We start from the raw sequence: 23,848 nt of genomic DNA on the forward strand, positions 1-23,848 counted from the left end.
TTAAGTAAATTAATGTCTTGAACTTTATGGTTTAAAATAGACATTATAAACCTAGGAAATAAAATTTCCTTACCTTTTGTAGCCAAAGGCATTGTGAGCCTTGTGCTTAGTTCCTGCAGAATCAGAAGCCCCATATTTAAGTGTCTGTTGCGATCCATGGAGAATACCAGTTTCTGGACCACACTTCAAATGTAATCATATCCTGTCTTTCTACATGTGAAAGCTCTCACAATGGAGTCAAACAGGAATGAGCATTCCTTCCTCAAATTCTTCTTGTTCAGGATGGCTAAATTGATCCTTTCACTGAAATTGATGAAGTTCATGAATTCAGCTAGCTCATCTTGAGTTGGGACCTCCATCAGTTTTTTAGTAGGGATGCCCAAAGCCACATTTACATCATTCTCAGTGAACTCCACATGTTGGCCTTGAATGAAGCATTTAACCACCTTAGATACAGCTTGGTTCTCATGCAACACTGTCCTCACCACATCCGTGTTTAAAAAATCACCGGGAACATCCAAATACAGTATGGGATTTGCAGTAAGAGCACCTGCAAAGTATGTCTCAAAAATGAACTTCACAAAGCTCTTGAAGCTATCAAGAGGTTGGTTTGAATCTGTAAATGAAAGATAGTTGGTACCCTCCTCTGGGATAAAAGGTCTAACTGTGTTTGATGCCATTTGAAGTGTTTGAATTTGAGTGGGTAAGAAAAATTAGAGAGAAAAAGCTTGAAATGAGAGAAAACGGTTTGGATTTGGAGAAATTAGGTCAGTTAGAGATCTCGAAGGCGTAAAGAGGTGTATGTCGAGATGTTTGGGTATTTATAGTAAAAGGTTAATGACTTTATCGAGAACTCAAAATAAACATTTAGAATTTCCTTATCTAGAAGTCATATTGAGAGAAAAGATACATATCGATATGTCATTTTCCTGACTCTTATCGAGAACTAGAAAATGACTTATCGAGATGTCAAATAAATACCCAGTTTGTCCTGAATGGACTGAGTTTTTCCAATTTTTATTTAAATAAATCAAAATAAAATCAGAATGATTTTATCAAATGTATTTTACCAAAATAATTTATTAAATTAAATTATCTCAGTTCTAAGTTGTTGATAAGTCTAAAATTTATGCTTGTAAAGGACTGAGTTGTTGATCTCTACAATGACTTATCGAGAAGTCATAATAATGCTTGTTGAGAAGTCCTTCAAGAAATCAGAAAAATGACTTATCGAGAACTCACTTGAGAAGTCTCAAAATGACTAGTCGAGAAGTCGTTCAGCCTTATCAAGAACTCAGTTTTCTATATATATTTATTCTTTTTGATTCTGTCTTGTGCTAATTTCATATATTGAAAATGTAAATTAACATTTAGACAGTTTTCTCAGAATTAAAAAAAATTCCAAGCTAAATTTTGATTTTTTGAAAAATAAATGTACAGAGATTTCTGAAATATTTATAACTCATATTCTAGTTAATTTCCAATTAAATCAAATTAATTTTGATTTATTATAAATCAATCTGCTGCAAAACATTAGCTGAGTTCTTGCTTTTAGGATGAAGAATTTAGCATTCCAATTTCACCTACAAGTCTGGTGAACGTAGCTTCATCCAAAGGTTTAGTAAAAATATCAGCTAATTGTTTTTATGTCAGAACAAAAATGAGCTCAATGGAACCATTTACAGCATGTTCTCTTATAAAATGGTACCTTACATAAATGTGCTTTGTTCTAGAATGATTAACTGGATTAGCCACAAAGATATAGCACTAGTATTGTCACACATAATTGGAATTTTGTCTAACACTAGGTCATAGTCTATTAGCTGATTTTTAATCCAAAGCACTTGAGTAAAGCAACTTCCAGGAGCTATGTATTCAGCCTCAGTTGTGGAAGTTGACACATAATGTTATTTCTTGCTATACCAGGATACAAGTCTTTGTTCAAGAAATTGACAGCTTCCACTAGTGCTCTTTCTGTCAACCCTGCATCCAGCAAAATCTGTATTTGTGTATCCAACAGCTTCAAATCCTGTTTCCTTAGGATACCATAATCCCAAGTTTGGAGTCCCCTTTAAGTATCTGAAAATTCTATTCAAAACCATCAAATGTGATTCTTTTGGATTGGATTGAAATCTTTCACAAAAACATGTTATAAACATAATGTCTGGTCTACTAGCAGTCAAATACAGCAAGGATCCAATCATTCCTCTATAACCTTAAATGTCTACACTTTTCCCTTTCTTATCTTCATCCAACTTTGTAGCTGTATACATAGGTGTTAATGTAGGTGAACAATCAAGCATACCAAACTTCTTCAATAGATCTTTAACATACTTGGTTTGACTGATGAAGATTCCATCACTTCTTTGACTGACCTGAAGTCCATGAAAATAACTTAACTCTCCCATCATACTCATTTTATATTCACAGTGCATGAGTTTTGAGAATCTTTGACATAGCTTTTTAATAGTAGAACCAAAAATGATATCATCATTTTTGACATAGATCTGGACTAGGATCATATCATCACCATACTGCTTGTAAAAGAGAGTCTTGTCAATTGTTCCTCTAGTGAATCCATGTTTAAGCAGAAGTTCTGACAATGTGTTATACCAAGATCTAGGTGCTTGCTTTAGTCCATAGAGAGCCTTTAGAAGTTGGTAGACAAAGTTTGGAAATTCAGGATCTTCAAAGCTAGGTGGCTGTTGCACATAAACTTCTTCTTCTAACTCACCATTTAGTAATGCATTCTTTACATCCATTTGATATATTTAAAGTTTAAGTATGTAGAAAATTCAAGAAAGATTCTTATTTCTCCAAGTCTTGTAACTGGAGCAAGAGTTTCATCATAATCAATTCCTTCTTCCTGTGAGTAGCCTTTTGCAACCAACCTTACTGTGAGTAGCCTTTTGCAACCAACCTTACTTTGTTTCTTGTTACAATCCCATTTTCATCCACTTTATTCCTGAACAACCACTTTGTTCCAATTATACTTCTGTTCTTTGATGCAGGAACCAACTTCCAAACTTTGTTTCTTTCAAACTGATTTAGCTCTTCTTGCATAGCAGATATCAGTCAGGATCAAGTAGAGCTTCCTCAACTTTCTTAGGCTCAACTTGTGAAAGAAAGCATGCATGTAGACATTCATTAGCAGTTGCACTTCTAGTCCTCACTCCAGCATTTGGATCACCAATAATTGTTTCTCTTGGGTAACCCCTATCCCATTTCCTGGTGTGAGTTTATTGACTTGAATTTCCTGCATCTTCTTCACCATTGGCATGACTTGCAGAACTTTCTCCTCTTTCTCCCCCTAAGTTTGTGCTATCAAATTCAGGTGTTTGAGATGAGCTTCCCTTCTCATGATTCACTTGTTCAGTTGACTCTTCATCCATTCTATTATTTGTGTTGACTTCAGCTTTATCTTCAGAATCACTATCAATGTTGAGATTTTCAAATTTAATGGCCTCAGCTTCATTATCATCAAGGCATTCCAAGCCTGGACACTTGTCATCATCAAAAGTCACTTATGTGCTTTCCATAATTTTCTTTTGTTCAAGCACATAAACTTTGTAGACAGTTCTCTCAAAAATTTTCTTTTGTTCAAGCACATAAACTTTGTAGACATAATTTTCTTTTTAGTATAGCATGCAGTGTTGACAGCTTCTTCCCAAAAACTTGTTGTCAATTTGGTATCTTGCAGCATTGTTCTAGCAGCCTCTACTAGTGTTATGTTCACTCTCTCAACTACCATATTTTGCTGAGGTGTTTGTTAGTCACTAAACACGCGCTAATAATACACGCAAGTATACGCGTTCGCAAGTAATATAGAATCTATTCTAGTTCGTTCCCCCAGAGACTGGCGTTGGTTAACTATGTAATTTATGAACTTAAGCAACAATGTATGGTTATTATTCAATGCTAAGACGATAATAATTTGGGTTCTTATAACTAAGATTAAGCTAACAATTATAACTAAAGGAATAAGATTGATTGAATTAATATATATGACAAACACGGGATTCTAACTTCATTAAATACTTCATTCAATAGCCTTATTGTTCTTAACCTTAACATGCAATGGTGATGACACTAATCAAATAACACGAAACTGATAAATGCCAACTTTCGTTGCACGAGTACCATACTACCAGACATCCACAAAAGAGATAGAAGCTGAATAGACACCAATTATATTGAGACCCTATATATCTATAGAATTTGACAACATAACGGTTTAAGCACAAGTTATCTATCTGGATTACATAGGACAAATAAGATGGGTAAAATTACCTACGAATCTTGCATAACAGTAACACATGAACCTATGCTAGCATGGCAAGTTCTAAATCCTTAAATTCATTGTCGCTTCATTAAGAATTAACACGCTATCTTATATGTTCGCAACTCTTATAAGACGAATAAGCACAAGCAATACTAGGTTATCATACAATCACCACACACTAAGGCATCGAAACAATTTAACTAAAGAAATCCATAAATAAATCCGCTAGAACCCCATGATAACGATTAGCCCATAATCGGACTCATCGCATGGTAAAACAAATGTAGTCTTTATACTTAAATAAGAAAACCAAGTACGAAACAAGAGTAAAGGTTCACAAGTAAGAAAACTAGCATCCAAGTTACAACTTAAAACAAAGATTCACAAGTAAAAACAAGATCTTCTTCGTCTTCGTTGAATCGTGCTAATACGATCTTCATACGGCTCTCCTTGCGCTCTGGTACATCTCTCTTATGAAAACATTCTTATTTGAATATATATAGCAACCCTAATCAATCTGGAAGTCTCCCAATTAGAATTGCAATAAAATCAGGATTCAAAACTTTTGCCCCGGCGCAGGCGCGCGCTATCACAGCGCGGGCGCGCTGTCATTCTGGAATTCTGGCACGGGCGCGCGCTATCACAGCGCGGGCGCGCCGTCCTTCTGGGAAAAAATTAGATTTCATCTTTTTCCTTGCTGCTTCTAGCCAACTTTCCATGAGCTTTTATTCCAACACCACCTTGACACCAAATTAGCACCAAAACAATGCTAATTCACCTGATTACCTAGATAATGCCTGAAATGCAAAAACACTAGAAAACACATTAAAACACTTAACAACTTGAGTATAAATGCATCAATTCAAAGCTTATTAGAGCATAAAAAAGTGTCATAAATGCCACTCAACAGTGTTTTAGCAGCTGAGAATTCTTGAACAATGCCCTTTTTTGCAGAATTTAGTTAAAGTTGCATTTCTGAATTTTATGCCATTGTCACTCCTCAATCTCTTCACACAGTTCAGATCTTCATCCTGCTTCTCAATCTTCTTGATGTGTTCAATTATGATGTGTAAAGTTTCATCCTTAGAATGCATAAATTCTACCCATGTGTACCTTGAGTAGTCATCCACCATCACAAGTATATATTTCTTCCTTGAAATTGTTAAGACATTAACTGGTCCAAATTAGTCCATGTGAATAAGTTGCAAAGGTGCACTTATAGAATTCACATTTTTACTCTTGTGACTTGACTTCTTTATTTTGCATTTTTGACAAGCCTCACAGACTTCATTTTGAGCAAACTCCAGATTTGGCATGTCTCTCACTAACTCCTTTTTCACCAGAGTGTTGATTGCTTAGTAATTCAGGTGAGTGAGCTTTTTTTGCCACAGTTTTCTTTGATGTACATATGCCTTGGTGTAGAAGCAACATATTCCATCCTCATTTGCTGAGTTTAAATCTGCAATAAACAAGCTTCCCTTTCTTGCTTCTTTCAAAGCAATTTCACCAGACTTTTTGTTGATTATTGAACAGTCTCCTTTGTCAAATAAAACATTGAATCCTCTATATGTGAATTGACTGACACTTATGTCATAGCAGGGCCTTATCACCTATCATATGTCTTAAGCATCCACTGTCTATGATCCATATGACTTTCTTCATTTTTCCCTGCACACAATGTGGATTAAGTGTGTTTAGCTACCAAAGCAGTGTTGGGTACTTTCTTCTTACTAACAAAATTTGCAGAATTAGAATGAGTTAACTCATAAGGAACAGTGTGAACAGATTATTTTGCATTTTCCTTTATGACTGTAGATTCAAAATTAACATATTTCAAATCTACTCTCAGTTTATGACAACTTGTCATCATTTTCATGTTATAAGGTATGTAGTCAAATTTGTCATAAAAGGAGTAAGGGTCTTCTATATTTGCTTCATTGTACTTGCAGGCTCCCACTTTTGGCTTGCTAACGTCCTTTTTACAAATGTGAGTTAGATGATTTTTTTAGCCATATTTCTGACATTGCTTTCTGGGGGCATCTGCAACAAATACAAAGTTGTTGCTTTTGTTTATCATATCTTGTCATTCCTGTTCTTTTTCTTTCTTCAGATATTCTCAGTTTTGACTTTCTTGACAGGTGTCTTAGGGGATTGATTAACCATGTGCTTCTTCTTTCTTTCAGTATCAGGAGTGGTTTCCTCATTTTGCATTTCTTTATCTTCATCTGCAAGTTCTTGATTGATAACCAACTCATCTTCACTAAAATTGACTTCACACACCTTGAATAAAGGTGAATCAACCTTTCTCAGCATAGCTGGGACATCTTCATTTACAGTTGTTTTGCCCTTATCACCTTCATTCTTCTTGTGGTTGTTGAAGGCATCATAGTCAAGGCCAATGGCTATATTAGCACATGGCTTGTTCTTCTCATGGTATTTGAAGGGTTTTTAGCACATAAACGCAACGAAAACATAAATTTAAATCTTAAAAAACCGAAACCCACCGCAGGATCCATGCGAAAAATAATATTTAATTTGTAGTTCAGTATGTTTACCTTAAGAAGCTTCACGTTAATGGAAAGATGGAGGTCTTTAATAGCGATCCAAGAACGATGAGCGGAGATCCTTAGCAGCTGCTCCTCAAGTGTGAAGCACTTCACCGCTATCCACCAAGAAAACGATGTAATGAAGGAGGAGGAGGTGGAGAGAATTAGGTTTTTTTAAATCTTTGGGTTGAGGCAAAAATAGGGTTTATAATGGTATATTTATAGGCAAAATTTTTAGCTGAAAATTTCCCTAAAATATTATTATTATTAACCCTTTATTATTCTCACAAATAATTAAAACACCTTTTAATTATTAATTCATTTTCTAAACACTTTAGAAAATACTTCTCTCTCTTGATTAAATTTCCAAAAATTAAATTCTTAATTAATAATATTAAGAACTTTTCTTAATTAGTTTATAATCAATTAAATCTCATTTAATCAATTATTAAATTTGCCAATTAATTATTTATTTCATAAATAAATAATTATCAGCCATTATTAATTAATTCCTTCACCATTAAATCATTCTCTTTTATGGTGTGACCCTGTCGGTTGAATATTAAGCCGGTAGTAGAAATAAATAATAATAAAACTATTTTATCATTATTTATATAAATTCTCTAATTCATTAAATATGATTAATTAATTAATCATATTTATTCTACATCGTGAGGGATACTTCTCAGCATATCGCGACTGTTCGGATAATACGAATTCACTGCTTAGTATACCAAAAACCTATTCAGTGAATAGTTATCGTACAATTAATTCCTTCTACCCTGCAATGTCACGATTAAATACAAGGCATGGAACTTGTGTCAAGCCTATCTTATTTAATCACTTGCTTTCCCATTCACTATGCTTAGTTCTATTTAATGTAAATTAGAAACTCCTTTCTAATTTCATTCACTCTGGCCAGAGATTGCTGAACTAGCATAAGTGGATCAGCATTGAACATTCTCTTCCTTCACTGGAAGGGGTAGATCCTTTATTGATCATACACTATCTTCGTGTACAAATTCCTATACCCAGTAGAGCCCTTATAATTGTCCCTGGAGACTAAGAACTAAACCAAAGCATAGTTCAGTGTACACAAGATGACTATGATGACCTCAAGTCTAAGGATACTTGTACAACTATCACTATGTGAACAACTGCTGACACGTGAGTGAACTGCATTAGTTGTTCAGCTGTGTGATTCATGTTCAGTGAACTTATTCTATAATAAGCACCTACATACTAGCTATAGTGTCACCACACAAATGTCTATGAGAACAGACATCCTTCATAATGAAGCAAGCATAGTATGTACCGATCTTTGCGGATTATTAATTACCAGTTAGTAATCCTACGACCAGGAACTATTTAAGTTTAGAGTTATCATCTTTTAGGTCTCATTATTATGATCTCATCATAATCCATAAAAAGCTTTACTCTAAACTATGGTACATCTTATTTAAACACTTAAAATAGATAGAGCCCGCAATAAAAACAAAACAAGTCTTTTATTAATATCAATGAAATCAAAACAGATTACATAAAAGTTATTCCTAAATCCTCATACATGATTGGACTTAGGACATATCTCTTTCAATCTCCCACTTGTACTAAAGCCAATCACTCTGGTATCTAATACCTATCTTGTCTTTATGACGATCAAAGTGACTTTGAGAAAGTGGCTTTGTGAGTGGGTCTGCTACGTTGTTATGTGTGTCAACTCTCTCGACATTGACATCTCCTCTTTCAACAATCTCCCTAATCAAATGAAAGCGCCGCAGGACATGTTTGGAATTTTTATGAGACCTAGGTTCCTTGGCTTGTGCTATTGCTGCATTGTTATCACAATACAACACAATAGGCTCTTCAACGCTAGGAACAACTCCCAACCCAGAAACAAATTTCCTCATCCAAACGGCTTTTTTTGCAGCCTCACTTGCAGCTATATATTCTGCTTCCGCTGTGGAGTCAGCCATTATAGACTGTTTGGAACTCTTCCAACTAATCGCACCACCATTCAGAGTAAACACGTACCCTGACATGGATTTGCTATCACTTTCTGATTGAAAACTAGAGTTAGTATAACCCTCTATTTTTAACTCAGATTCACCACCAAAAACAAGAAAAATGTCCTGAGTCCTTCGCAAGTACTTAAGGATGTTTTTCACTGCTTTCCAGTGGTCTTCACCTGGATTGGACTGATATATGCTCGTCACATTAATTGAATAAGCAGCATCAGGCCTAGTACACAACATCTCATACATGATAGATCCTATTGCTGAAGCATAAGTAATCTCACTCATACGCTCTCTTTCCTCAGGTGTCTTAGGAGACATTTTTTCGGAAAGGGACACTCCATGGCTCATCGGTATGAGACCTCTTTTGAAGTTTTCCATGCTAAACCTTTTAAGCACTTTCTGGATGTATGTACCCTGGGTAAAACCTATCATTCTTCTAGATCTATCTCTATAGATCTTCATACCGAGAATGTAGGATGCTTCTCCCAAGTCCTTCATGGTGAAGTTCTTTGATAGCCATACTTTGACTGATTACAGCATCGGTATATCATTTCCTATAAGAAGTATGTCATCCACATACAATACAAGAAATGTTACCGCGCTCCCACTAACCTTCTTGTAGACACATGGTTCATCTATGTTTTTGATAAAACCAAACTCTTTGATTGTCTCATCAAAACGGATGTTCCATCTACGAGAAGCTTGCCTTAAACCATATATGGTTCGCAGCAGCTTACACTCTAGGTGTTCATTTCCTTTGGAAAGAAAACCCTCTGGTTGTGTCATATACACTTCCTCCTTAAGTTCCCCATTAAGGAAGGCCGTTTTCACGTCCATTTGCCAGATCTCATAGTCGTAGTAAGCACCAATTGCAAGCAAAATCTGAATTGATTTTAACAGGGCTACAGGCGAAAAAGTTTCATCAAAGTCAATCCCTTGCCTTTGTTTGAATCCTTTTGCCACGAGCCTGGCTAATAGGTCTCCACTTGGCCATCTTCTCCAATCTTTCTTTTATATACCCACTTGCACCCAATAGGCTTAACACCTTCAGGCGCCTCAACCAGAGTACATACTTGGTTGGTATACATAGATTCCATTTCGGATTTCATGGCACTATGCCATTTCTCTGAGTCAACACTACTCATAGCCTCATTATAGGTCACAGGGTCGTCATCATCAATGATTGACAACTCATTGCCATTCTCAATGACAAGGCCATAATACCTCTCAGATTGGCGAGACACTCTCCCTGTCCTACGAATGGGCTGTTCCACAGAAGATTGTTCAGTCTGAACATGTGTTTCCACTTGATCCGTAGTAGTTTGTGCTTCTTGAAGTTCATCAAGTTCAATTTTGCTCCCACTGTTTCCTTCAAGGATAAACTCCTTTTCCAAGAAGGTAGCATGTCTGGAGACAAACACCCGATGATCGGTGTAAAAGTAATACCCCAAAGTCTGTTTAGGATATCCCACAAAATTACATTTTATGGATTGAGATTCCAGCTTATCTGGGTCAACTTTCTTGACATAAGCTGGACATCCCCAAATCTTAACGTGTTTAAGACTCGGTTTCCTTTCTTTCCATATCTCATATGGAGCTTGAGGAACAGATTTGGAAGGCACCTTATTCAGTAAATATGTTGAGGTTTCCAATGCATAACCCCATAGGAATACTGGAAGATTCGAATAGCTCATCATGGACTGAACCATGTCTAACAAAGTTCGATTTCTCCTTTCAGATACCCCATTTAACTGTGGAGTATATGGAGGAGTCCACTGGGAGACTATACCATTTTCTTTGAGATAATCTAGAAACTCTCCATTCAAGTATTCACCACCTCGATCTGATCGAAGAGTTATAATACTATGTTTGGTTTATTTCTCCACTTCATGTTTATATTCTTTGAACTTTTCAAAGGCTTCAGACTTGTGTTTCATCAAATACACATATCTGAATCTAGATCTATCATCAATGAAAGTAATGAAGTACGAAAATCCACCCATGGCATGCGTAGACATTGGTCCACATACATCTGTGTGTACCAATCCTATCAAATCTGCAGCCCTCTCTCCATGTCCACTAAATGGAGATTTGGTCATTTTACCCAATAGACAAGACTCGCATGTAGGATATGATTATCAAAGGGGTCAAGTAACCCTTCCTTATGCAATGTCCGCAGTCTATTTCCACTAATATGACCTGGCCTATAGTGCCATAAATAGGTCAAATTTTCATCATCTCATTTTCTTTTATTAGTTTGTTCAATCTGAAGTAAATCATGCTCTACGTCACATACATACAGACCATTATTTAAAATTCCACGTCCATAAAGAACATTATCTCTAAGGATAGAACATTCATTATTCTTAATAATAAATGAAAAACCATCCAAATCCAACATAGGAATAGAAACAATATTCCTCATAATAGAGGGAATGTAATAACAATTATTCAAAATAATAGTCTTGCCCGTAGGCATATGTAAACTAAATGATCCCACATATATGGCCGCAACCCTTGCTCCATTGTCCATACATAGAATCACCTCATATTTTTCAAGAGTCCTACTTCCCTTTTGTCCTTGCAACGAATTGCAAATATGAGAACCACAGGTGGTATCTAATACCCAAGTAGAAATTTGACCTAGTAACATATTAACTTCGATCATGAACATGCCTAAATCAGAAGCGGTAGTCTCACTACCCTTCTTCTTCTTCAATCCTGCAAGGTAAACCTTGCAGTTCCTCTTCCAGTGCCCCAACTTGTTACAGTGAAAACAAACAGCTAAATTAGGACCAGTCAACTTGTGAGCATCTAGTATACTCCGGAGTGATAGTGCAGAAGACATAATGAATATAGTAAATCTGTAAATGATAAACACATAACAACACTTAGCAAATATTTAATTTCATTTCAAAAACACTATATGAATCGGGTCTTTATTCATAAGTGTCTCCCACTAGTTTATCTAATTTATTCAACCCCTAAGTGAAAATTAAGCATTCATAATGCTAGTGGGAATAGGGATCCTACATTCCATCACACAACCTCGGCTGTAGCACGAAACGTCATGTGATGTTTAATAGGCAGACAACTCTTGTCAATTACATCTTATGTTATTCCCTAATATAACTTTAGCCTCTTGAATAATTGAGTCACGGATGTGGCACGACAAACTCAATATTCTAAGTCAAGTCTAACCCAACATTTCGTACAATTGAATCAGTCTCCAACGGCCCACGACTGGAGCACATAACGACCTTTAGATTCTAATTCAATGTACACATCTCTATGTAATAGACAAGTATTTCTTATTTCGAAATCAAAGCCCTCGGTTGTAGCACGAAACGACAATGATTTACAAATAAGAACCACTTTCTACCATGTTGGAAAGCTATGACCAACACAAGCCCGTTGTGTCATTGGCCAATTACTACTTAATATTATTTAATTTTAGAGGGTTTATATTACGTTACAATCATAATCATATTATAAAGAGATTCTTCCTTTTAAATTAAATATTACAAATCAATAATCGATAATCAGATGATTCCCAGATCGGGTGGAGCATTGTCAAGAGGCGTCACTTAATAACCCTTTCTTACAGATAGAAATCTGTTATTGACAGAATCATCCTTTCTCTCAATATTGAAAATTCATATTCAATTACGTGTTTCATAAACACAAGAATCACATGATCGTATTCATAATATTTATATTAAGGCAAGAAACGATTCCTATTCTAGATTTTCTAGAGCACGCCTTATATTGATTTAAGTTCACCTAAATCTATCATCGCATGGTAAATATAGGCATATATCTCATATATATAATTAAATAAACAAGTAAATGTAAAGTGCAATAAAGTAAATGTGTTTGGTTATGGCCCCATCCTATGTGATCTTTATCAATCTCATGATAAAGATCAAGGTCAATCTAATATGGTGATCGAAATAAATGCAACTACTTATTACATAAGTCTTCTTCTTTATTTAGACTTCTTGTATGCCTCGTCTTCTTCTTTGTATCACCTCCATTGGATAGCCTTCTTGAGTCTTCAATTACATTACATGATTGAAAGTAAAACTAATCTAATGAACTTATAAGAATAACTCGAGTTACATTCGAGATTTATGATTACAAAGATTGACGACATGCAAGTCGTATTTTAAACCAAAACCAAAACCATTACACTAAGGTCGAAAGGCCATAACCATCCACCATGCTCATACAACACATAAAAGCATGTTCAAAACACATAATCTGATCTTAACATATCATATTATCCATGATCTTATCATAAAAAAAAATATGACAAAAATCAGAATCAAATCAGAAAAACAAGAATCACTGTTTACGGGCAGTAAACGACGTCAAATGCCTTACAGACGAGTCGTTGATAGTTAAAGCTATCAGTTTTGTTCAGACGCTCGTTTACCTATGGAATAGGGTATTCATTTGCGTAAATCGGACACCAGACCCAGATTTCAGCAAATCTGCAGTAGCCAATTCAGAATCTGTGTCTAATATGATTCTCATAATTAGAACAAACATAAATCATGCATATATCAGTATATATACAGATTACATAATCATCTTATGATTATACAACTCACATGAATATCATATATTCAAAACCATACATATATAAGCATATTATATCAATATCAAATCATGACGAATCACGTACATGCTCATATATCGAAAACAGTTAAACACATAAACGAATTAAAAAAAATTCGCAAGTAGCTCTGATGCCATTGAAGGGTTTTTAGCACATAAACGCAACGAAAACATAAATTTAAATCTTAAAAAACCGAAACCCTCAGCAGGATCCATGCAAAAAATAATATTTAATTTGTAGTTCAGTATGTTTACCTTAAGAAGTTTTACGTTAATGGAAAGATGGAGGTCTTTAATAGCGATCCAAGAACGATGAGCGGAGATCCTTAGCAGCTGCTCCTCAAGTGTGAAGCACTCCACCGGTATCCACCAAGAAAACGATGTAATGAAGGAGGAGGTGGAGAGAATTAGGTTTTTTTAAAATTTTTGGGTTGAGGCAAAAAAAGGGTTTATAATGGTATATTTATAGGTAAAATTTTCAGCGGAAAATTTCCCATAAAATATTATTATTATTAACCCTTTATTATTCTCACTAATAATTAAAACACCTTTTAATTATTAATTCTTTTTCTAAACACTTTAGAAATAATTCTCTCTCTTGATTTAATTTCCAAAAATTAAATTCTTTATTAATAATATTAAGAACTTTTCTTAATTAATTTATAATCAATTAAATCTCATTTAATCAATTATTAAATTTGCCAATTAATTATTTATTTCATAAATAAATAATTATCAGCCATTATTAATTAATTCCTCCACCATTAAATCATTCTCTTTTATGGTGTGACCCTGTCGGTTGAATATTAAGCCGGTAGTAGAAATAAATAATAATAAAACTATTTTATCATTATTTATATAAATTCTCTAATTCATTAAATATGATTAATTAATTAATCATATTTATTCTACATCGTGAGGGATACTTCTCAGCATGTCGCGACTATCCGGATAATACGAATTCACTGCTTAGAATACCAAGAACCTATTCAGTGAATAGTTACCGTACAATTAATTCCTTCTCCCCCTGCAATGTCACGATTAAATATAAGGCATGGAACTTGTGTCAAGCCTATCTTATTTAATCTCTTGCTTTCCCATTCACTACGCTTAGTTCTATTTAATGTAAATTAGAAACTCCTTTCTAATTTCATTCACTCTGGCCAGAGATTCCTGAACTAGCATAAGTGGATCAGCATTGAACATTCTTTTCCTTCACTGGAAGGGGTAGATCCTTTATTGATCATACACTATCTTCGTGTACAAATTCCTATACCCAGTAGAGCCCTTATAATTGTCCCCGGAGACTAAGAACTAAACCAAAGCATAGTTCAGTGTACACAAGATGACTATGATGACCTCAAGTCTAAGGATACTTGTACAACTATCACTATGTGAACAACTGCTGACACGTGAGTGAACTCCATCAGTTGTTCAGCTGTGTGAGTCATGTTCAGTGAACTTATTCTATAATAAGTACCTACATACTAGCTATAGTGTCACCACACAAATGTCTATGAGAACAGACATCCTTCATAATGAAGCAAGCATAGTATGTACCGATCTTTGCGGATTATTAATTTACCAGTTAGTAATCCTATGACCAGGAACTATTTAAGTTTATAGTTATCATCTTTTAGGTATCATTATTATGATCTCATCACAATCCATAAAAAGCTTTACTCTAAACTATGGTACATCTTATTTAATCACTTAAAATAGATAGAGCCCGCAATAAAAACAAAACAAGTCTTTTATTAATATCAATGAAATCAAAACAGATTACATAAAAGTTATTCCTAAATCTTCATACATGATTGGACTTAGGACATATCTCTTTCAGTATTGACCAACTAACTAAGAAGTTTTCCTGAAAGACTTCAGTTTACTTTATTCTTTTTTATCTTTTCCCTCAACACAACTTCTATTTCAATAGTACACTTCAGCTTATTCTTTAGATATTCATTTTCCTGCTTGACACTTTCAAGCTCAACAAGCTGCAGTTCCAAATCTTGCTTCTCAATTTCAAGCTTCTCATTAGATTTTAACAGCCTAATAACCTCCTCAGTAGCTGCCACCATGCTAGTATAAATGTGGAACATCTCTATGCTTATCTTTTCAATAGTCTCTTTATATTGACTTACATTTAAATGAATATTAGTAAGAGTTGGTACCTCTATTTTTGATAAGGATGACTCTACTTGCTCCAAGGTCATGACGGCATAGTTTCCAAACTCCTCATCTTCATCATTGTCGGAATCATCCCAACTCTTTCCTTCTGTAATGTAATCTTTACCAGATTGTTTCTTCAAGAGAGCTTCATACTTTAACTCCAACGCAAGATAGGTTTTATCCTTTTTCACTTTCTTTGGCTTTCTACATTTTGTGGCAAAGTGGCCCAATTCATCACAACTGAAGCACCTAATTTTTGGTATGTAAACAGATCCAGTTTTGTACCCACTTTTGCCACCAGAGTTGTACTGAGTTTTTCCTTTCCCGCTGTTGTCCTTATTGAAGGTCTTTCCCTTGTTCTTGAATAACTTTGGCTTCTTTACTCTAATGTTAGAGAATTTCCTTGCTAGGTAAGCGATGGATCGATCCAACTCATCCAGTTCATCTATAATATAGAACTCATCTTCTTCAAGTTTCAGAATAACTTGCTTCTGTGGCTCCTTGTTCTTTTGCTCAACACTTGAGGTTGTTGGAGTCTGGATTTCTTGTTCATCATCAGATGAATTGATGTCATTAACAACTAGTGCACTTGATCCATCAAGAATGTGTCCTTGACAAGCTCTTAAAGATTTTCTTTGTATCATTTCCAGTTCATAGGTTTTTAATATACCATACAAAACCTCCAGTGTCATTCTACTCAAGTCTCTTCCTTCTCTTATAACTGAGATTTTCTGTTCAAGATGGTCATGAAGGATGAGCAAAAATTTCAAGTTAACCTCCTCAGCTTTATAATACTTATCATGAAGCTGCAAGTCATTTATCAGCTTATTAAATCTTTCAAACACATCAGTTATACTCTCCTTTGGTTTAGCCATAAAACCCTCATACTGAGATATCAGTATCCTCATTTGATTTAACCTAACTTCCTCTGTTCCCTCACACAGAATCTCTATTTTCTCCCAAATATATTTGGCTGGTTGATAATGTTATTGTACATCACATTGTCAAGTGACTCTATCAGAATTAGTTGCAAGCCATTATCCAGAGAGACTTTCTCCTTTTTAATTTCAGTGTATTTTGAGGGGTCGTTAGGAGCATAATGAGTTGGGATGACCATGTCTCCATCTGTAGATTCTTAAACTCTTTCTATGGGAGTGAAAGGGCCATTCTTGAGAATCTGAACATATAATGGGTTGGCCATCTTTATAAACAACATCATCTTCTTTTTTTATAATGTATAGTAGGATTTGATTATGGGAATAATGGGAGTAATGGGTTTGATTTGGAGAGGGAAATATGGGACGTGGGGGAGTAAAATTCGGTTGGGAATTGATTTTGGGAAAAAATTCCCATTTTTTCCCATTAAACTGCCTTTTATTTTTTCCTAAAGTCGGGACACGGCGCGGCCGTACGCTAGGACGGCGCAGCCGCGCGCTACTTCTGCCAAACCGGCGCGGCCGCGCGCTGTAACAGCGCGGGCGCGCGGTGTTTCTGTGTAAATGGCGCGGGCGCGCGCTGGGACAACGCGGGCGCGCCAGGCTTCTGTAGTCAGACCAGAATTTTTCCAATTTTTTGATTTTTTTATGATTTTCTCTTTTCTTTTTGCTTCCTCTACTTACTAATGTACAACAAACTTGGGTTGCCTTCCAAGAAGCGCTTCTTTTACGTCGCTAGCTTGACGTAGAATCTTGAGATCAAGTGGACAATAAAACAACACTAACCACCTCACGGGTTGCCGTGTCACCATAATAATGCTTCAAGCGTTGACCATTTACCTTGAATGCTTGGCCCAGATCATTCTCAAAAATTCCACCGCTCCATGTGGAAATATAGTTTTGATTATGAAGGGCCTTGACCATCTTGACTTCAACTTTCCAGGAAAAAGACATAGATGAGAGTTGAATAAAAGAACTTGTTGCCCTGGCACAAATTTCTTGAGCACTAGACCCCGATCGTGCCACCTCTTGACTTTCTCGGTATACATCTTGTTGTTCTCATAAGCTTGAAGTCGAAACTCGTCAAGTTCATTTAACTGAAGCATCCTCTTCTTTCCAGCTGCATCCAAGTCCAGATTCAATTTCTTCAAAGCCCAATATATTTTATGCTCGAGCTCCATAGGTAAATGACAGCCCTTACCATACACCAACTGAAGTGGCAACATTCCCAATGGAGTCTTATATGCTGTTCTATATGCCCAAACAGCTTCATCAAGCTTCAAAGACCAATCCTTCCTTGATGGACATACCACTTTCTCCAAAATGTGCTTGATCTCTCTGTTAGATACCTCAGCTTGACCATTTGTCTGGGGATGATAAGCCGTAGCAATGCGATGATTCACATTATACCTTTTTATCATAGCAGTGAACTTGCGATTGCAAAAATGCGACCCCTCATCACTGATTATGACTCTTGGAGTTCAAAACCTTGTGAATATTTGTTTGTAAAGAAAATTAAGCACCACTTTTGCATCGTTCATTGGCAACACCTTAAGTTCAACCCATTTCGACACATAATCAACTTCCAGCAAGATATACTGATTGTTACAAGATGAGACAAATGGCCCCATGAAGTCAATTCCCCAAACATCAAAGACCTCAACCTCGAGAAGCACATTAAGAGGCATCTCATCCTTTTTAGACATATTACCCACACGTTGACATCGATCACATTTCAAAACAAACTGATGAGCATCTTTAAACAAAGTTGGCCAAAAGAAACCTGCTTGAAGAACATGAGCTGCTGTCTTTTCTCCACCATAATGTCCTCCATAAGCCGTTGAGTGGCAATCTCGCAAGATCCCCCCTGTTTCACTGTAAGGAATACATCTCCTGATGATTTGGTCAGCTCCTTGGTGAAAAAGAAACGGCTCATCCCATCCCACATATACCACTTCACCTAATGAAGAAACTTCTTCCTTTGAGCATAAGATAAGTTGGGAGGCATGATATTACTCACAAGATAGTTCACAATGTCTGCAAACCATGCTTCTTCTTCTTGCACTCCAAACAGCTGCTCATCGGGAAAGGACTCATTTATCAATGTCTTATCCAATGAAGACGCATTAGGATTCTCTAAACGCGAGAGATGATCAGCAACTTGATTTTCAGTTCCTTTTCTGTCCTTGATCTCTAGTTCAAATTCTTGGAGAAAAAGAACCCATCGAATCAATCTAGACTTCGAGTCCTTCTTTGAGACGAGATATCAAATGGCGGCGTGATCAGTGAAAACTGTCACATTAGTCCCAAGTAGATAAGATCGAAATTTCTCAAAACCGTAGAAAATAGCCAAAAGTTCTTTCTCCGTAGTAGTGTAATTCAGTTGAGCACCAATTAGAGTCTTACTAGCATAGTAGACTACATAAAATATATTGTTCTTTCTTTGCCCAAGAACTGCTCCAACTGCATAGTCACTTGCATCACACATCATCTCAAAAGGCTCATTCTATTCAGATGCAGTTATGACAGGTGCCATAATTAGACTCTTCTTCAATATCTCAAAAGCTGCAAGGCACTCGTCATCGAATTTAAATGGAACATCATTCTCTAAAAAACTGCATAAAGGCTTTGAAATTTTCGAGAAATCTTTGATAAAACGCCTGTAGAAACCCGCATGACCAAGAAAACTGTGAATTCCCTTAACAGAAATTGGTGGAGGAAGATTCTCAATGATCCCACCTTGGCCTTGTCCATCTCTAGGACTTTATTAGAAATCTTGTGCCCAAGAATAATGCCCTGACGCACCATAAAATGACATTTCTCCCAATTAAGAACCAGATTGGTCTCAACACACCTCTTGAGAACGTGTCCCAGATTCTGCAAGAATTCATCAAAAGAATCGCCAAAGACTGAGAAGTCGTCCATGAACACCTCCACATTCTGGCCAATCATGTTAAAAAAGATGGCCATCATACATCTCTGAAATGTGGTCGGTGCACCACACAGACCAAAAGAAAATCATCTGAAGGTTAAAGTACCAAATGGACAAGTGAAGGTAATCTTCTCCTGATCTTCTGGAGTGATACAAATCTGATTGTAACCAGAATAGTCATCCAAAAGATAGTAATACTCATGACCGGCCAACCTGTCAAGCATCTGATCAATGAAGGGCAATGGAAAGTGATCCTTCTTAGTGGCCTTGTTCAACTTCTGATAGTCCATGCAGACCCTCCACCCCGTGACTGTTCTGGTAGGAATAATCTCATTCTTCTCATTTGCTACCACAGTAATTCCACCTTTCTTTGGCACACATTGAACCGGGCTTACCTATGAACTGTCAGAGATAGGATAGATGATCCCTACATCTAGCCACTTCAGAATTTCCTTCTTCACTACTTCCTTCATGATAGGATTAAGTCTTCTTTGCTGCTCGACTGTAGGCTTGCTACCTTCCTCTAGCAGAATTTTATGCATACTGGAAGAAGGGATGATCCCCTTGATATCTACTATAGTCCATCCAATTACCGATTTGAACTCTCTCAGAATCCTCAAAAGCTTTTCCTCATCACTACCTGAAAGGTCAGATGCAATAATAACAGGCAGAGTAGATACATCACCTAAAAAAGCATACCTCAAATGCTCAGGTAAAGGCTTCAGCTCAAGAGATGGAGCTTCCTTAATAGAAGGCTCGAGGCGTTTAGGAGCTTTGTTCAATTTCTCCATTCCAAGAGATTCAAAAGGCATATCAATCTTCCTCTTCCAGGGAGAAGCATTCAAATATTGCAATTGTTCTTCACCTTCGTCATCTTCACTATCTGAATTCCCCAATAAGGCTTTTTCTAAGGCATCAAACCTTAGCAATTGATCAAGTTCCGATGTGACCACCGAATCGACCAACTCCACTTTTAAACACTCCTCATTATCAATAGGAAATTTCATAGCATTGAACACATTAAACGTAACATCCTAATCCAGCACTCGCATTGTAAGCTCACCCTTCTGCACATCGATCAAGGTTCGGCCAGTTGCCAAGAAAGGTATTCCCAAGATTATAGGAATTTTCTTATCCTCCACGAAATCAAGAATTACAAAATTAGCAGGGAAGATGAGTTTATCATCCTTGACCAAGAAATCCTCCACAATACCTCGCGGATATATAATAGAACGGTCGGCCAACTGCAAGGTCATATAAGTTAGTTTGGGATCAGGTAAGTCCAACTGCTTGAAGATTGACAAGGGCATCAGATTGATGCTAGCTCCCAAGTCACATAAGAATCTGTCAAAAGATATTTTCCAATAGTTCATGGAATAGTAAAGCTTCCTGGATCTTTAAGCTTTGGAGGTAACTTCTGCTGCAGCACAGCACTGCATTCGTTCGTGAGAGCGGCAGTCTCTAAATCATCTAGCTTCACCTTCCGAGATAGAATACCTTTCATAAACTTTGCATAACTAGGCATTTGCTCGAGAGCCTCAGCGAAAGATATGTTGCTATGAAGTTTCTTGAACACTTCTAGAAACTTCTCAAATTGCTTGTCCGGCTTCTTCTTCTGCAGCCATTTAGGAAAAGGCGGTGGAGGATAGATCTATTTCTCATTTGTATTACCCTCAGACGGAGTGTGCTCAATAATAGTCTTCCTTGGTTCCACTTCTTCATCCTGCTGCTTTGCTTCTTTCTCAGCCCCAACTTCTTCAGTCAACTCTTGAGTTTTTTCGGGATTCACAACCTTCCCAGACCTCAAAGTGATTGCCTTTACCTGCTCCTTAGCTTCCTTCTTTCCTAGCACTTCAGTGTCACTAGGAAATGTACCAGCTTGACAATTTAGCAAGGCATTGGCAATTTGTCCAATATGATTTTCCAAGGTCTTGATAGAAATATCTTAACTTTTGCACATAAGCTCCAACTCCTCTAATTCAGATTTTTCATTAGCTTGTTGCAGTTGGAGTTGTTGTTTTGGTGCATACTGCGGTTGCTGAAAACCAGGGGGTTGTACTACTTAGCTGGATACTGCTGATAAGGTTGTTGAACCACATTCTGAGCATTGCTCCAACTGAAATTAGGATGATTTCGGTTGTTAGGATGATAGGTGGCTGGCACAGGTTGCTGCGATCGCTGGAAGTTGCTCACGAACTGAGCTGATTCATTAGAAATTGCACACTGATCAGTCTCATGGGAACTAACACAAAGCTCACAGACACTAGTGATTTGATTAACTCCATAATTAGCCAAAGTGTCCACCTTCATTGTCAAAGCCTTAAGTTGGGCAGCGATAGCAGCTACTGCGTCCAAATCCAGAATTCCTGCAGCTTTCCCTTGAGTCAGTCCCTGGGAAGGATTCTGCTACTCATTAGCAGCCATCAGTTCAATAAGTTCATAAGCTTTATCATAGCTCTTAGCCCACAAGGCTCCTCCTGATGCTGCATCAAGCATGGGCCTAGAAGTAGGACCCAATCCATTGTAGAAGCAGTTAATAATCATCCAATCAGGCATGCCATGGTATGAGAACATCCTTAGCATCTCCTTATATCGATCCCAAGCCTCATACAGAGATTCTCCAGTTTGCTGTGTGAACTGGGTAAGAGCATTCCTGATCGCAGCAGTCTTTGCCATGGGGAAGAATTTAGTGAGAAACTTTTGAGCAAGATCTTCCCAAGTTGTGATAGACCCTGCTGGTAGAGAGTGTAACCAGCACTTAGCTTTATCCCTCAGAGAGAATAGGAAGAGTCGTAGCTTGATAGCATCTTCATTCACATCATTGAATTTGAAAGTGTCACAGATCTTGATGAAATCCCTGATGTGCATGTTGGGGTCGTCGGTAGGAGAACCCCCAAACTGAACTGAGTTATGTATCATCTGGATCGGGCTTGACTTGATCTCAAAAGTGTTAGCCCTGATGGCTGGTCTGATGATGCTAGACTGAATGTCATTAATCTTAGGCTTAGAATAGTCCATCAAAGCCTTCGGATTTTCTGCTTGATCACCCATAGCTACTACAATTGGCTGTTCAACTTTCTCTTCTTCCTCTAACTTCTTTTCTTCCTCGGAAACTTCCCTACGAATTACAACAAATTCTTCCTCGGTTTTATCCAGTGTTCTCTTATGAGTACGCGAAGGCGTATGCATACACCCTCGCTAGAGTACCTGAAACCAGACAAGGAACAAATAAGTAACAATGTCCGAGTCAATGAACTTTAATGACCACTGATGGAAAGCACATAAACTATAAATTAACACTGCAGTCCTCGGCAGCGGCGCTAAAAACTTGTCAGTCGCTAAACATGCACTAATAATACACGCAAGTATACGAGTTCGCAAGTAGTATAGAATATTTTCTAGTTCATTCCCACAGAGACTGTATTGGTTAACTATCTAATTTATTCACCTAAGCAACAATGTATGGTTATTATCCAATGTTAAGACGATAACAAATTGAAATTGTTTATAACTAAGAATTACGCTAACAATTATAACTATGAGAATAAGATTGACTGAATTGATATATATAATAAACATGAGATTCTAACTTCATTAAATACTTCATTCAATAGCCTTATTATTCTTAACCTTAGCATGCAATGGTGATGACACTAATCAGATAACACGAAACTGATAAACGCCAACTTTTGTTGCACGAGTACCATTCTACCAGACATCCACAAAAGAGATAGAAGTTGAATAGGCACCAATTATATTGAGACCCTATTGTTAGGAATATGTTGTGTACTTGATGATAAGCTAAACAAAACACCTTAGTAGATTTAACTTAGTGAATTTTGTAGCACCCGATGGATGATCAATTATAGTCCTGACGGATGATTCAATATAGTCCCGACGGATGACTAATTGATATCCATTGGGTGAGTAGCTTATGTAACAATAAGTCATGTAGCACATTTCTGTAAACAACTTTGTATAGTGTCTATAGTAGCTTATGAGTCATGGAGACTGCTAGTAGATGTGCAGAATAGGTTGATTAAATGTAAATATAAGACATCTTGTAATTTTGCACAAATGAAATGGAGTCAAGAGATAAATAGCTAACCGACGGATGATTAGCAAAGCTACCAGACGGATGATCAACAAGGCAACCCGACGGATAACAAGCATGTACCCGATGGATGATCAATTCAAACATCTATTGACAGTGACAACATAGTCACATGTATTGGGTGTTTGTAAAAGGAATGTGGCAGCCTGTTTAGCAGGAAAATGAGATCAAAGAAGCATTACCATTTCATGCAAGCTATGAAGGTTTTCAAAGATACTGGAATAGA

At 36.7% G+C, this 23,848-nt stretch overlaps 1 non-coding gene across 1 annotated transcript; it reads left to right on the forward strand.

Moving 5' to 3' along the window:
* Window positions 1–22,062: 22,062 nt before the first annotated feature.
* On the forward strand, window positions 22,063–22,169 carry LOC141694041 (small nucleolar RNA R71). The gene has a single exon (XR_012563374.1). It is a non-coding gene; the product is annotated as a small nucleolar RNA R71 (small nucleolar RNA).
* The last annotated feature ends 1,679 nt before the right edge of the window (window positions 22,170–23,848 follow it).

Source organism: Apium graveolens, chromosome 10, assembly GCF_009905375.1.
Source record: "Apium graveolens cultivar Ventura chromosome 10, ASM990537v1, whole genome shotgun sequence".
Lineage (NCBI taxonomy): Eukaryota > Viridiplantae > Streptophyta > Magnoliopsida > Apiales > Apiaceae > Apium > Apium graveolens.